This window comes from Chelon labrosus, assembly GCF_963514085.1.
Source record: "Chelon labrosus genome assembly, chromosome: 9".
NCBI lineage: Eukaryota > Metazoa > Chordata > Actinopteri > Mugiliformes > Mugilidae > Chelon > Chelon labrosus.
The window spans coordinates 3,511,689-3,527,239 of record NC_140359.1 but is presented as its reverse complement, the minus strand read 5'-3'; positions in this window follow the sequence as shown (position 1 = coordinate 3,527,239).

Below are 15,551 nucleotides of genomic sequence, written 5' to 3'. Positions count from 1 at the left end.
AGTCACAGAACACAACCAAGTTTACAGGCCAGGTATTTTGACATGTACAAAGCATTACTTCAGCAGGTTTGTTTCTACCTCTTCTCCTCTAGCTTTTATGCTAAGCTAGGTTAACTTTTCCTGCATCACTCTCTCTACTGAACACACACAAATGAAATCATTCCTCTTGTTTATTCTAGGAAGGCAATAACAAAGCAGGTTGATTTATAATGGTGCATTCTGTCGAGCCCTACTTCCTTAAAAGCTTGCTTTGCTGCAATTAAGTCAAGGTTAATTTTGAACAAATCACACGGTGTAATAGCAAAAAGGAGAAAAGGTACTCTTTCTGTGTAGATTTTTGTGACAAGAGAGAAAACAAAGCATGCAAAAAATTTGACCTCTGAATACCAGCTTTGGGAAACTGGCCATTTATTAGAAATTAGTTATGGATGGAAAAACATGTGACCTCTTGCTCCCCGAAGACACATCAGGCCATTATATTTGACTGGTCTGGGATTTCAAGGACTCATTGATGGCCATTTTCAAGATTTGTTCTGTCATCAGTTGACAGCGAGACTACAGACATATGTCGTGGGTGTCAGCGGGCCCCGCAGTCAAAACACGTCTCCGACACCCCCAAAAGAATCCTTCAGAGGAATCTTTAAAAACAAGGGGGGAAAAGTGTAGGGCTGAAACCAGGAGGAAGGTTTTGTTTACACCACAGGGGAGCAGTCAACAATCAAACAGTCATGAAGAGATGTAAAGTGTCCTACGGAAAACTACAAATGCAGTTATTTTCTTTGATCTGACCGTTACCTTTTCAATCTATAGTCACTTTGTAACACTCAAAACTCCAAAAGAAAATGTATTTCTCCTGTCCTTTTGTTTTTCACTGACTGCTTCTGTATCTGCTGATTTATTCCAGCTTAGCATGGGGTGAAGTGGCAAATATTCCACCGCTGAGTGCAGATTTACACACTGTCAGTCAACTCGTCTTTCTTTTTTTTTTTTTATTCTACACCATCAAAATGCACATACATGTTTCTTAAGAAGCAAAACTTCTTATTCAATCATCGTAACGCAGACGTGTACCTTATAACGTTTTCTTTTGATGCTCGCAGATGCTTTTCGTGTTTGCAAAGGCTTCTGAATGTTAGATCAAAACATGTCAACAGCCCTGCTAGGAGGGGATTAGCATCACCTAAGGACGGGAGGTGATTTACAAATTAGCCCGTTAAAAAGAAGGTTTTGTGAGGTAAATATAGTACCTTTTACGCTATCAGATTACTAAGTTTTTTGATTCAGGTTAATAAATGCAAATGTATTTTAAAAATAAGACATGAATGTGATGAGACTGTATTAACCCTAATATAATCTAGTATACCAAAATGTGCTGCCGTCCATGTCATCCACTCATTGCTCTTCTGATGGTTTTGAGCTTGATCTTTTTTCCTGTGAATGGGCCATGCAGCGACACACTGCTGTCCAAACCTTCGGTTATAATTGAAAACACAGCCACTATAATTCTGGAGGGAAAGCTACAGAGGAAACAAAACTTGAACAAGTAATGCCAATTCACACCGGACTAATATTAGAGAAACCCTTTTTTTAATTTAACCTTTATTTAACCAGGAAGATCCCATTTAGATTAAGATGGGAGACCTCCCCAAGATAGGCAGCAGCAAATGCAGGACACAAATGACACAGCTAAAGCACAGACAAAAGACAAATAAAAGAAAAAAAGATAAAAATGTACATATTGTGAATTGCATATTGTGGAGTCGGCCTCAAGTACTTGGATTTGGATTTAAAGGGGAACTCCGGCGCAAAATGAACCTGGGTTTAATAACACATGTGTACCGAGTTCGACCGTTCTCTGGTATTTGTTTTCATGCATTTGTTTTGTTAGTCAAATGTGACCAGTTTTCTTGCAAACTGCTATTTAGCGTATAACGCTAGCCTTCGGTGCACACCGACACATAAAAAGAAATCGCTATTTCTATACCACTAACAAGGCTCACAATATCACCACACTTACACGGTAGCATAACTAGGGTCTCTACATGTAAACCGAAGCATTGAGAACTTTGCAAGTATACAGGCAGTTTATTAAAAAAGGAATACAGTACCGTGCGCGTCCGGCTCGCTTATCCAGGCGGGCGCCATCTTGGGGAAACTGAACTGTCTGTTGCCGGAAGAAAGCACTGAGAGCATAGAAGCACTGAACGAAGAGAGTTCAGTTTCCCCAAGATGGCGCCCGCCTGGATAAGCGAGCCAGACGCGAACGGTACTGTGTTCCTTTTTTAATAAACTGCCTGTATACTTGCAAAGTTCTCAATGCTTCGGTTTACATGTAGAGACCCTAGTTATGCTACCGTGTAAGTGTGGTGATATTGTGAGCCTTGTTAGTGGTATAGAAATAGCGATTTCTTTTTATGTGTCGGTGTGCCCCGAAGGCTAGCGTTATACGCTAAATAGCGGTTTGCAAGAAAACTGGTCACATTTGACTAACAAAACAAATGCATGAAAACAAATACCAGAGAACGGTCGAACTCGGTACACATGTGTTATTAACCCCAGGTTCATTTTGCGCCGGAGTTCCCCTTTAAGAGCTCAAAGAAATGAACTCAGTTAGTTTCCAGTCATTTTGCAACATATTCTATGCAAAGGGTGCAGAGTGGCAAAAGCCCCTTTCCCCAATTCAGTATGTGCAAATGGAACAGAAAGCAACCATTGGTCTTGTGAAGGGAGAGAGTATGGAGCAGCTATTCTCTGTGCTATTAGGGTACAAACATCGGAAGGCAGTATCCAAGTACTGCATTATGTATAAAACTGTACCAAGACGATCCTTTGGGTGACCAGAGCAGGCCATCGCACCCGAGAGTATAACTCGCAGTGGTGTGTCTATGGTCAATTTGCAGGGGATTAAGCTCATAGAGCAACTCTGCAACTACAAATTACTAGAGGCCCCCAGGTAAAACTAGTCCCATGCAAAGGGGGCTAATGGATGAAAAGTAGTGAAGAATAGAATGGGGAATATGCTTAATTTGTCCAAAAGTCTGAAGTCATCTTGAAAATGCCAATTTTACATGGAAATCTGAAAATAATCAATTTGAAATATAGTGTGAACTTTTCAGTTTTATTAATATTTTTCTTATCTCAGGCGATTAGCTTCAAAATTGGTGGTTCTTATGGGAACCAGTGATCTCACTGGTTGTCAGAAGGAACAACTAGCTGTTTTGGCTTGGATATGTCATACGTTGAAGAAGAGAGACTGAACATACGAAGCAACACTTTTTCTGTCATTTTTACCATGGTGTTTATCCAAACACTACACATGTAACATAAAAGAATAGGGATTCTATATATATATATATGAGAAAATGAGGGGTGCAAAAGATAAAGGGGTCTGAATGAAGATAATCGTGTGTCATTTTAGAGCTTAATCTGAAAGGCTGTGCTGAATGAAGAATAATGAAGGTAATTATTAAGCAGTCCTTTCATAAAACAAGTATGTAATGAAAACAACCTCTATGTATCATTCCATGTAGTTAATTTCATGCTTAAAAAATATACATTCATCTGTGTCATCAGATAATTGATCATTCCCAAGTGCAAACTGTGTGAAATATGTCCAAGTGGAGGTAAATAGCTGCATCCTGCCCAGCACAGCCCTCCTCCCGCCTAAAGCATGGCCGCCCCTGGCTGGCCCGATGAGAGCCGGGGGGCCCCAGTCCCAGCTGGTGCGCTGTGGTGGAAAGGCTTGATGTGGGGCTGCAGCAGCTGTCTGCTCCCACCGCCCCTTCCTGCTCTGATCTCTGCTCTGCAGTTCACACCTGATCAACAACGACTGCACTTCACACAGGAATTTTCCATTTTCTATTTTCTGTCACCCTCCGCTGCCCTCCCTCGCCTGCCCCCCTTCCCCCTTCCCCACCACAGCCACCAGACCAGCGGCAAGACAAGTGGTGCCCTACAAATTGGCGGCTGGCGACAGTGACACAACAGCACGCCTGGTATTTCAGGACAGCTTCCATGACTCAGTTGCTGTCTTGCACTGATGAAAGACCCTGAAACTCCAAAGTTACATAGCCATAGAATATATGATCATAGCCACCTTAAACAGCTCGTGGCTTTCTGAGGATATACTAAAACAAGTTGGGCCTACATCCAATATTTGGAACTGTTTTGCTTCTGAGACAGATTAATAAACTCTGACTAAGTTTAGTTATAGCTATACACCACCAAAACACTTAAATTACTCAAAATACAGTATTTACAAGTTAGGTAGGCTCAGTTATACTCAGTTAAGCTTAAAAGATTTATGGTTGTACTTCACATCCATGCTGTAGGTATGGAAAAAATGTGAAAAGACTCAAATAGTTATTTTGTACTTTTGTTATGATGACATGTTGGTGTGTCTGGCTGTTAAAGAACATGATGGGGAAGTATTGAAATTTTAGAATTTAAAAAATCTCTCACTGCAGTTGCTGGCATTTGGAATGGCTGTGTATAGTTATTTTAAATTATGATTTACAGCACGATAAATGAAATGTTTCTCACTGACTCAGACAGGTGTTGCGGATGAACAAAACGCTGCCCCCTTACCTGGCTGTGACCTCCAAGAGGGCTGCCATCGACCCCTGTCAATCTCTCCTCGCGTCCGGCCTCTACCGGTCCCTTGTCCCCCCCTCAGTGTCTCCCTCCCAGCCAATGAGGGCCGGGCTCAGATAGGCCCTCCTTACACTCTGCTGCCGTAGACAAACGCACAGAGCCACTCAGAAAGCCATCAGTCACGAGTTTCTCACACATAATGACCTAAATAAACAAGGCCTGGTGTCACTTCAACTGAGAGGAGGGAAAACCGCCATAACTTGATGGTCGTGGTGATGTGGGGGATCGAGCAGAGCATTTATTATTTTGCTCTCTGTCTGACAGTTGTTATTAGGATAACAGCAGAATTCAGATCAACAAAAGAGGAAAGTAAAATCACCTAAAAAAGTATCTGTGGAACGTCTGAAACACTTCTGTGCGAACCCAGTTCAGCCCAGAATAATTGGAATAAGTGTCTCACCTGTGCAGGAGGAAGGTATGGGGTCAAGTGGTCATGGAGGGAGCAGGGTAACAGGACACTTTCAAAGACAGCACTTAAACACTTAAAAAAAAAACACAAGTATGTCTCTTGTTTCTGCTCACCTGCGAAGCCCCGACATCAAGCCCCGAGCAAGTCCGTACAGGACCCGTCTGTGCGGCTTCAAGCACAGCAGTGGCTTTAACACACCGGTGTTATTGATGGTTTGTGTGTAAGCTTCCCTCCCATATCATCCATGAACTGCCTCCATTAGGCCCTAACGGGGCGGCATTAGTGCTCTCAGAAGGCTGGGATCTCACTTCGTGAGTTGCTGGTGGTCAAGTGGCCTCTATCTGGATGGGCTCTGATAACAGCGTTTGATCTTGTTTGGTTGAGTGGAAAGCAAACACCAGTGGGGGTCAAATACATCTGCAGTAATGCCATTAGCACTCTCAGCTGGGTCACAGTGAGTGCATGAACTAATGGGGTGACGGAAGCGGTGCCTCAAACAAGCGTTAGCCTGCTATTATGAAGTAAATGATGGCTTTTTAATTACGCTTTAATTGAGTAAAGCTGTTTTTTCGAGATAAACATGTCACCTACTTGGGAAGGGCTATGCACCACATTTCTGCAAGACAGAATTTTATCTCAGTTGGTGGAACAGTATCTTAGTTGCATTGGTAAATTATTGTGTGGAAGAATCACGGATATTTTTTGCGATGAAACAATCTGTTCATTCACGGAAACGAATTCAGAGTCTGTAGCTGTTGTGGTGATTCTGTGAAATTGTGCCCTTTAGCTTCACGCTAATGCTAGCATGCTACAAGTGCTACACCAATGCCAAAGCCAAAAAACTCACACTCAACAGTTACAGCAGGACTAATGTAATATGTAAACAGGTAGTTTATCTAAATCTGATACGCTGGATCTAGATAAAAGCTCAACTACTAGTTCACCAAGGGGCTCACCAAAGTCCTTATTTAACTCTGCAAACCATGAATGTTTGCAGGAAATGTCAGTAGTTATAGAGGTTTTTGAGTCTGGACCAAAGCGGTACACAGCTGAACAACATCCCAAGAGCCATGCTGCTTGTGAGACAAAGAAGTTTTTTGTCTTTCTCCTGACATATGAAAAACCACATTTTATCATCCTTACATTTACAAATCCAAAATGTTAATTGATTTATCAGGAAAATAACTAATAATGAAAATAAATCCCACTTTGGACCCATCATGGACCCCCCCCCCCCCCCCCCCCATGTCCTGATTTTCATTATCAGTGTGACCATTTTGTGACCATTTAGGGTCTTGCAAATGTTTATTCATCCAAATGACCCGATCAAATGACCTGATCAAAAAGGGATGCGGGCGGTTCGGCTCACAGGTTCAGACAAGAGACGTCAGCCGACTGGAGGAGCAGTCAACAGCGGAGCAGAGATAAAGCCGGAGATCTGACAGCGGATACGGTTACATGTCACTTCTGATAGCTCCCTAGCATTCCTGAGAAAATGTCTGCCTATACCTCACTTCAGCACTCCAGTCCCCTCTCCTCCCTCTTTCCCTCCCTCAGGTTGACAGGCTGGGCTGCAGACACAGGGGTCCTCAGCAGGGTGTGTGTGTGTGTGTGTGTGTGTGTGTAGATGTGGGGGGCAGTGATGGACAAGAATCACCCCTCTTCCCCCAAAGCTCCTGGTATATTTCCCGTCACACTTCAATTCAAACAGAAGCAGCTCCCTGCTCTCAGGGCTGGCTGGGTGCAGACAGCAGGTCAGTCACAGACAGAAAGTATCAGACACCCACTCCTGACAGTGTTTGTCTTTTACACCAAAGAAGAAGAAGATGTATGAGGGGAACCTCCAACCCTTCATGACTGCTGGGAGTTGTTGATACAGAATAGAATACGTTCACTCTTGTGTACCAATAAGCAAGACACACACAGTATATGGCAGGTCCCTTATCAGATAGCATATTTGCTTTTTTTCCATAAATATACGAAAAAGACAAACAGTATATATGTGTATGTTTAAAATGGAGTGTAAATTTTACTCAATAAAAATATTTAAGCGCAAATGTTTGCGCATTTTTTAAAATCTGTTCTAAATGTGCCTGAAAGGGATATTTTTCAAGTTTTTAATACTCCTATAAACATGGGAGTGGACAAACATGCATGCTTCATGCAAATGTATATTAATAATTCTCCTGATGCACAAACAGTACGACAGGAAATTTGCTCTGGAGCCACGTTGTTTGAGAACTGATTACGCACGGCAAAGATCTCATCTGCCAATCAAAACGTTCGGGTGGGTTTAATATGGTGATGGACAGAGGGGTAACAGCAGTGTAGTCACACGTCATCTGTTCAAATGGCTCTGATTTGGTACAGGACAATCCAGTTGTGTGCAAAGATATTCTTTTCAGTAGAAACTCGCCCCATAATGAAATCCCAATGGTGTGTGGCTATGCTAGGCTACAAAGGTTCTGCATGTCTGTGAAGGTTCTCAGTCATCCAAGGTACATTCTAAAGACAGGTGAGGAGCTGGGGTTTTATTAGAAACATATGTGGGTGGTGTCCACCTGAACATGATTAGGCTCTGTGTCGATCAGATACATGTAATTGGAAGAATTTGGAACTGCATGCTCAAAAAATGTCCTGCATCAACGTTGCAAAGTGTCTAGCATGGTCTGCCTTTTGGCGTGGATAAGGAGGAAGACTCTCTGTATGGGCTGTGAGCTTGGACAGCAAATGGTATGTAAGACATGATGTACTCCAGAATGAGCTTTTTCACATTGGCAACATTAAATGCATATAACTTTGGTATTGTGAAGAGACCAATCTGGCAGGACTTTGAAGCTGAACTCTCTGTTCAAAAGAAAAGATCCATCTGTTTCTGCTCAAGGAGGTTCGTTTCTAAAGTAACATCCACAAAGTAACTGCTGCATCGTGCAGGGTCATCGTTTGTGGATTAATCGCAAGTTAAAAAACAAATTAGTGGCGTCAATGTGTTTGACGTTGACAGACTTAACATGAAAAAAAATATCACAAAAAGATTATCCAACTACATATAATGGACGAATGACGTAATGCCGTATATTCTAGAAATCTCAGTAATAACTTGCCAACTCCTGCTTAATAATAAAAGGTTGAGCGAACAAACACAAAGTGTTTGTTGCCGCTCCATCATTATATGCGTCTGACACCCACACTGTCTTTAGAAAAGTCATGAAATTCATGTCCTGACAGTTGTTTAAACCCCCCCCCCCCCCCCTCCTCCACAAAAAAAAGAGAAAAGAAAGAAAGAAAGAAAGTACAGAAAAGGAAGAAAATTCAGGACAGTGGTGAAATCCCCGGCACACACATGTACACACCCTTTTTAACACATTCCGGAAGCCGCCGATGAATGACATCCTGTGAGGTACTGTATCCGTCAGGCCAACCCACCCACTGCATATTCTGACCGCCTCAATACACAAGTGCACCTGAACCATGAAAGGAAGGTGAAAATTAAGTCTACTTTCGGGCATTGAAAAAAAAATAAAAATCCTGTAGCTTATCTCCTGGCTGGAACGATGCCCTCCCCTATCTGACACACAAGGCAGGCAGGGAAGCTGCCCTGAATGGGAAACAACATGGCACTTTACAATGGCCTGTTAGAAACAATTAGCCCTGAGTGCTGGGGTTTTGATTTGACCGTCTAATTGCCGGTTCGGGGTTGAGAGAGTGTGTGAGGTGAGGCTGGGAAGGCTGGGGAGCTGCGAGGGCCCTGGGGCAAAGCTGCTGTCACACAATAGCAGCCTTTATTTCACATCCAGCTTCTACAAAGTGGGTGTGCTCAAAAGATTTAATCCCGCATTCAAACCTGACAAGAAAAGTCATTCATTTTGAAAAGGTAGGTACAACATTGTTTCGGGTGCCTCCTGTCTACTTCGACCCGTACCCCACCTTAAAAAAGAAGAAAAGAAAAAAACTATATTAGAGGGGGTTTTTTTCTTCTACAGATGAGCAAGGGAGGAAGGGGGAACCTGATCCTTGTAGGGATCACCTCTGAATCCTTCGCTGGAACTCCTCTCAATAGGCTCACTTTTTCACAGAGGCCAAATTGACCAGGATACCATTCCCGACTGCACCATGTGTGAGTGATGAGTGGCTGACACAAATAACAGTAGGCCATGCATGTAAAAGGATGGCACTGTGCTACAGGATTACAGGAGCCTCATCCGCAGCAGTTTGAGCTTCATACTTTCACCTCCTAACACGGCTGGGATTTCACCGCCACCCCCCTCACCGCCCTTCTTTCCCTTCTGTTTCAAGAAGTCCAGCCTCACATACCAAATCCCTCCCTGCTCTTAAATATCACCTGCTTTCTGCTCCTTTAATCACCTCAATGGGCATTCCTTCATGCAGTTTACAGGAGTCTGTCATGTGCAGGTAAAAGAGGAAAAAATACAACAAGGGTGAAGCAATCCATGCGAGCTGCAACTGCAACCACTTCTTAGAAACTTTATATGTATGAAGCATATGCATTAGCAAACTGGAAAGAAATCTCAGAAGAAACATAGAAGGCCTACACACTCACAGTTTTTCCGTCTTTCAGCTCAAAGGAAAATTGAGGTTTTGTAATATAGGTCTGATGAAAATAACCCAAGCAACTCCTTATCTCCTTTAGAGCATGTTGCCAGTTTGAGAGATCAGCCTGAGGCTGACAGTTCTGATATGCTGCGATCTATACTCACTAACTGGAAAGGCCAAGGATGCTTATTGAGCATTTACTGTAGTTGAGAGCCAGGATTACACTACTGTGAAAGATGCAGTTTTGAAAGCATATGAATTGTTACCAGATCGAGATGTCTGTGAAGGTTCTCAGTCATCCAGGTCATGGTATATCCAAAAAAGGTTTAAAAAAGGCAACTGGACTTGTAGAAGTCCGGTTGCTTTTTTTAACTCTACAAGTCCAGTTGCCTTTTTTAAACCTTTTTTGGATTTACCAGATTGAGGCAACATTCTAAGTCTTTGAGAAAATATTATTAGCAATAACACATTGAGTTTGCAGGACTATGGCAACTAAAAAATTTTATTGGTTGCGTTGGTTGTTTATAAATCTTTTGGTCTGAGGCCATGTTCAGATCTTTCATTAACATCAGTCCTGGGCAATCCAATCACAAGTGACCAGCTTAAAGTAAAGGTGTAAACACAGCCAGGATGCATCGAGGATGCATTTGAGAGATCCAATCCGACCACATTTGGAAGTGGTCTGAGATGCATTTAGCCTCATTCCTTTGGTAGTGTGGACACACATCAAAGAAGTCACATTAAAGACCTCCTACTCAACAGGTGTGCTCTTGCGTCAGTGGCGTTTTGACTCATTGAGTCAGATTAAAACAGCTATTATAAATGATCTGATATAAAACGATCAACAATTTGGTGCAAGTTTCGAATGTTCCCAAGTCATAACTTGGCCACTTGCGATAATTATTATTATTTTCCAGGACAGATATTATTGCAAGGTCTGGAAAGGGCTGCCGAGATGACATATGGCCAATGCTTGGTTGGTTCTGGTCGGCCATGTAGGGACACTGAGAAGTGCCCTGTACTGAACAGCAAGTTGAATCACCAAGGTGGTAAATCTAGGAAACCAGATGCTCCAGCTAGAAAAGTCCCACTCAATAACAAAGTGGTAGTGAAATCTGAAACTGATAAATGTTCTGGTTTTGAAGCTTTTGTATCAGACGGACTGGCATCTCTGGAAGGTAATAGCGCCAAGGTGCCTGTGAAAATTCTTAGAGATACAGAGATTCATTTATTCTAGCTTCTACATTGTCTTTTGTCTCAGTGGACTGTGGCTACCACAGGGGTTTGGAAAATATGAATTAAATTTTTGCTGCACTGCATTCTTCTGACACTTCTGGCTGGTCCAATTCTTGCAACAAAGCTAGCAGCATTGCTACTTAGAACTATGTATTAGGGGTTGAATGACTTCGTATTTTTTAAAGTCAACTAATAATATCGAGTCGACTTCGACTAGTCGATGACATCGACCTGAATACATATTGTAGCGTCTCACACAAAACAGAGGCTTTTCAGCAAGTCTGCTGAAACCTGAACACAGGCTGTAGCCCATGCCAACACCATACACCCTCAGTCTGACACTTCTGACACTAATACGCGGCTCTCACTGTGTAAAGTCTCAGCTCTACCATCTCGCATGGTGCATTAACTGACATCAAGGACAAAAAACACGCTCTACAACCACAGCAACAGTGTAAACTATTTGAACACAACAGAACTGAGCATGAAGACATGAGCTTATCATTACTGTGCATTGCAGAAATGTATAGCCTATATAAATCAGCACAGTCAATAGCATTTAATAGTTCTTCACACCGTGTTGTAAGATAGGATAATGCAGCCGTGGTAAAAAAAAAAAGCGGTATCTCTCCGAAGCCTTGTATAGGAGTTTTATAAAGATATCACAGAAAATTAAAAAAAAATCTCACATTTGTATGCAACAGGTGCCCTAACGTTATAAACAAAAATGACTGGTCAGAGCATCACTTGATTGCCATATTGGAAATATATTTTAAATGTGATATTGAGGAAATGCGAAATGTGAACTGCACAGTACTGCCTGTACAGCTAAAATGTTTTCTGAATGCATTTATCTGCAAAGTAATAAAAAACTTTCCTTCTTCGTCACATTTTTGCAGTGTATTTTTTTTTCTTTAGTTTATTTTACAAAAGAAAAAAAACAGCACATTGTTTCATTTGTCTTCTTGCAGGCAGTCGTCTCTTTCCTTGCACATTCACTGTGTCAGTGGCTGATACAAATTAAACGGGGGGCCTCGCATAAAAAAAATCCACAGTTTAACAACTGCTCAAAAACTCAAAAGGTGCTCCTTTAATGTCCAGTTTACTCACATTTAAAGAAAAAAAATACCAACCACAAAAAAATATACTATTTATTACAGAGTTTTATGACATTTAAAGTAAATTTCAAATTTTGTCTGCTGCTTGTTGTGGATTCTCCAGATACAAGCCGCAAATGTTACCTGTAAGAGCAAAGTGAAGGAAAGATTTGTTGCTGTAACTTGGGCTTAAATGCATGGTTTTCTTGTCTGTCAAGCAAACCAGTGCTTAATTGCTTTATACCTGTGTTTATTTAAGTTGTAGTGTAAAAGAATCAGGCACCTGAACATCTGCAAATGACCTGTTTGCCTACATTCAGCCTGCACTGTCATATTTTTGTGAACCATTTATTTGGAACACATGAAACTTAAGACATGGAAACACCTGACTAGAAATACAATATTAAAATTTAGATCCCAGTGATCAGTAAGATAGAAATACTTGTATTACAACTGAAAGAAATGTATAACACAAGTCAAAATACACAGAAGTTACTCTTTAATTTACACCTCCAGTACTGGATTCTTACTAATCACTACACTATGTGATTAAATGAATGTCACATTAACCCTAAATTGTCTCAAAAGATAATCTCATCCCAGTTTACACATGAGTGTTTTCCAGCAGGCCAAATGCACCCCAAGGTGTGCTGCATTCACATTCATCAGAGAAAACCCTAAATTTCTCCCTCACCTCAGAAGACGGAGAAGGTCACTTCAAAGCAGGGACTGAGTCACAGGGGCAATAGAAACCCAGGACCGACAAATGCACCAGTTGTAAAACTTAACAAGGTGTGAATGCCCTCTGCGCGCCCTGGCTCTCCAGTATGCAGGGCAGGCCTGTGGAGGCTGTCAGGGCCTGTGGTACACTGCAAAAAATGTCAATCCAGACTAGATGTTGTCTTTACAATCTAAATGAGCCCTCTGAATCAGTCAGCAATGTGCAGAGGATGTGCTCATGGCCCTTGTACATTTTGGTATTTCAAGTTTGGTTTTAGACTCCAAAATAAAAAAAATAACTAAATAAGAGTTTATTTGAAAGAAAACCGGAAGAGAACTGAAGTAGAAAACAGACGTTATTTGTTTCACATAAAACCGGATGTTTTTGTAGGTTAAGAAGACGAAGATGACGATGAAGAAGCTGTTTACGGCAGTCAATTATTTTGTAGCTTGCCAGGAAAAGCTTTTCTGTCTGTCAAAACAGACCACGCACATGACTTTGGAATTATATTCAGATGTAATTTCAGACTTTATGAAGAAGAAACATAAGAAAATGTTGTGGAAAACATGCCATTGTAATGATCCATGCCTCTAAGAGAGGTGTTGATTGCTGCAAATTCCAGTTGTCCTGTTTCACTGAAGGAAACACGGCAGTTTTTTGTTGTTTGACTAGCAGCGCTTATATGTTTTCAATCGCGTTAGTAGAAAAAAAACAATAGAGACTACAGAATTTTCTAAGCTTTTAAAAGCAGACTGATTACTGGTCCCAGCTAAGATGATACCAGACGTTCAGTCCAATTCACATTTGGAGTCACCCGTTTAGCCAAGCTTTTGATCTATGCCCCCAAGAATGATTTGTGTATTCAAAGCTCTGCTGCACTGGTGTTAATTGATCAAATACAATCCTCAATGGATATCAACTGATCACATTTAACCATCAATAGATACCTTGAACAACACAATTAACATTTAGCCTGGAGTCTACGGTTAGATTACACTGAAGATTGACTGAGGAAACTGTAGATCATCAAGGGAAAGATATTATGTTGATTGCAGCCGTGAAAAGGAACTTATTATTGACGTTATAGATGCTATAACAGATAGATTACGGTTAAATTTATAGCTCACAGTGTGCTTGCAGATTTTTGATCTCATAATCTGCATCATTTTCAGTACACCTTTTTTTTTTCTGAGTTAAAGGGCTGTTGTGGTTTCATTTAGTTTGAAACGTAGTGCTCAAAATGTTGACACTGAAGCAAAAGTTGCTGAGTCACTAGGATTCATCTGAATGTTTGAACAAAATCTTATGGTAATCACCCATAGGTGTTGAGATATTTGAGGCTATTTGGAGACTGGCACACATGGACTAGTATTGCCATCCTCAGAGCCACGCTGCTAGCATGGCCAAAAAAAAAAAAAAAAACAGTGGGTAGAGACCTAATTCATAGTTCAATACATTCAAAAGACTGGACTCATCAATCTCAACAGCATCACATGAATCATAGATGTATGTGATGTTTAGGGATATCGAAGTCTACCCTAAGACTATTAAAGCCACAATCTCAAAAAAGTCTACTGTTAAAGGTATTTGAAAGCTGAAATTTAGTATGCATGCTAAAGGCGTGTTCTGGCCATTGGTGAGAAAACCAAAAAAAAGTTAGGGTCTGTGGCCCTAGCTTTTCCGTTGCGTCCCGCCCTGTTGACACTTGTCAGCAGCTTTTCAGTACTTTGAGCTGGCAGCAGAACAAGTTCATGAGAAAGATTACTCGTCTTCCTCTTATCTGAAAATTCAAATACAGTATTTCCACAACAACATGATCATCTAAAGTGAGTAAACTATTCACCAGCCGATTGCAGAGAACAGCAGTCTGAAGTTCTTCCAAGGTTCCTCGATTTCCAGCTAACAATAGCTCCTCCAGTTTCTTGTAAATTATGTACCAGCTAACCATTGGTCGTAAGACTGTAGTCTTAATAGTGTGTTCAAAATCAACATCCTAATTGGGCTTTGTTGCCTTTAGTTCCTTGATGTCGGTTTGGCATGTTTGTACCTTTAGGACCTAAAGTTTAGGTTGTGTCTAGTAGCTGCAGTCTTGAGATCCTTCTCATATCATTAACAAGATCAAGTCTCAATGGTTTAGAAATTACAATAGCAGGATAACAGCCTTTGATAAGACATAAAAATAGTGAGAGTAGAGATAATTCAACAAGTCAAAGAACAGACTCCTTAAAGTCAGATGTGCAACAAATATACCCTTAAGAGTCAAACATTATAGATTATGCCAAGTCAGGAAGTCTGTAGCACTTGAGTAAGGGTGTTCTTTATTGCTCATGAATACGAAAAGAATTTCTCCTTCCAGTAGTCTTGCATTACAGAAACAGCCAGACGTCAGCTGACAGGCAGAGTTGGACTTTTTACAGTGTAGAAGTCGTTGGGGGAGGAGTGAGTGTTTGGAAAGGAAACATCAGGTGGCTAGTTGGACCACTGGGCCTGGACACTTCTGATTTATCTGTGCATTTCAGAATTATGTTGCCGACCTCTTCACCTCACCGCCATTTGTGTCACCCCCCCCCCCCCCCCCCCCAACCCCCCAAGTTCTGTTGAGGCAATCACCTCCCGCCCTCCACCCCCCTACCAACCCTACCAACCACAGAGAATACCCCCCACTAAAAGCTGTCGTGTCATCCGTAGTTCAGTACACACACTTGGGCAAAGTGACAGTCAAGCTTTGATTCGCCTCTGTTTGGATGTTAGCCTGCTGAGGAAAGGCTCTTTGAAGCCTGTGTACTGCAAAAAGTTTTTTATTGTCAGGGACAGTGTGCTAACTGCTCAACATGTTATCAAGTTATTGGATGCTGGGTGATCACAAAGAAAATGCATGAGT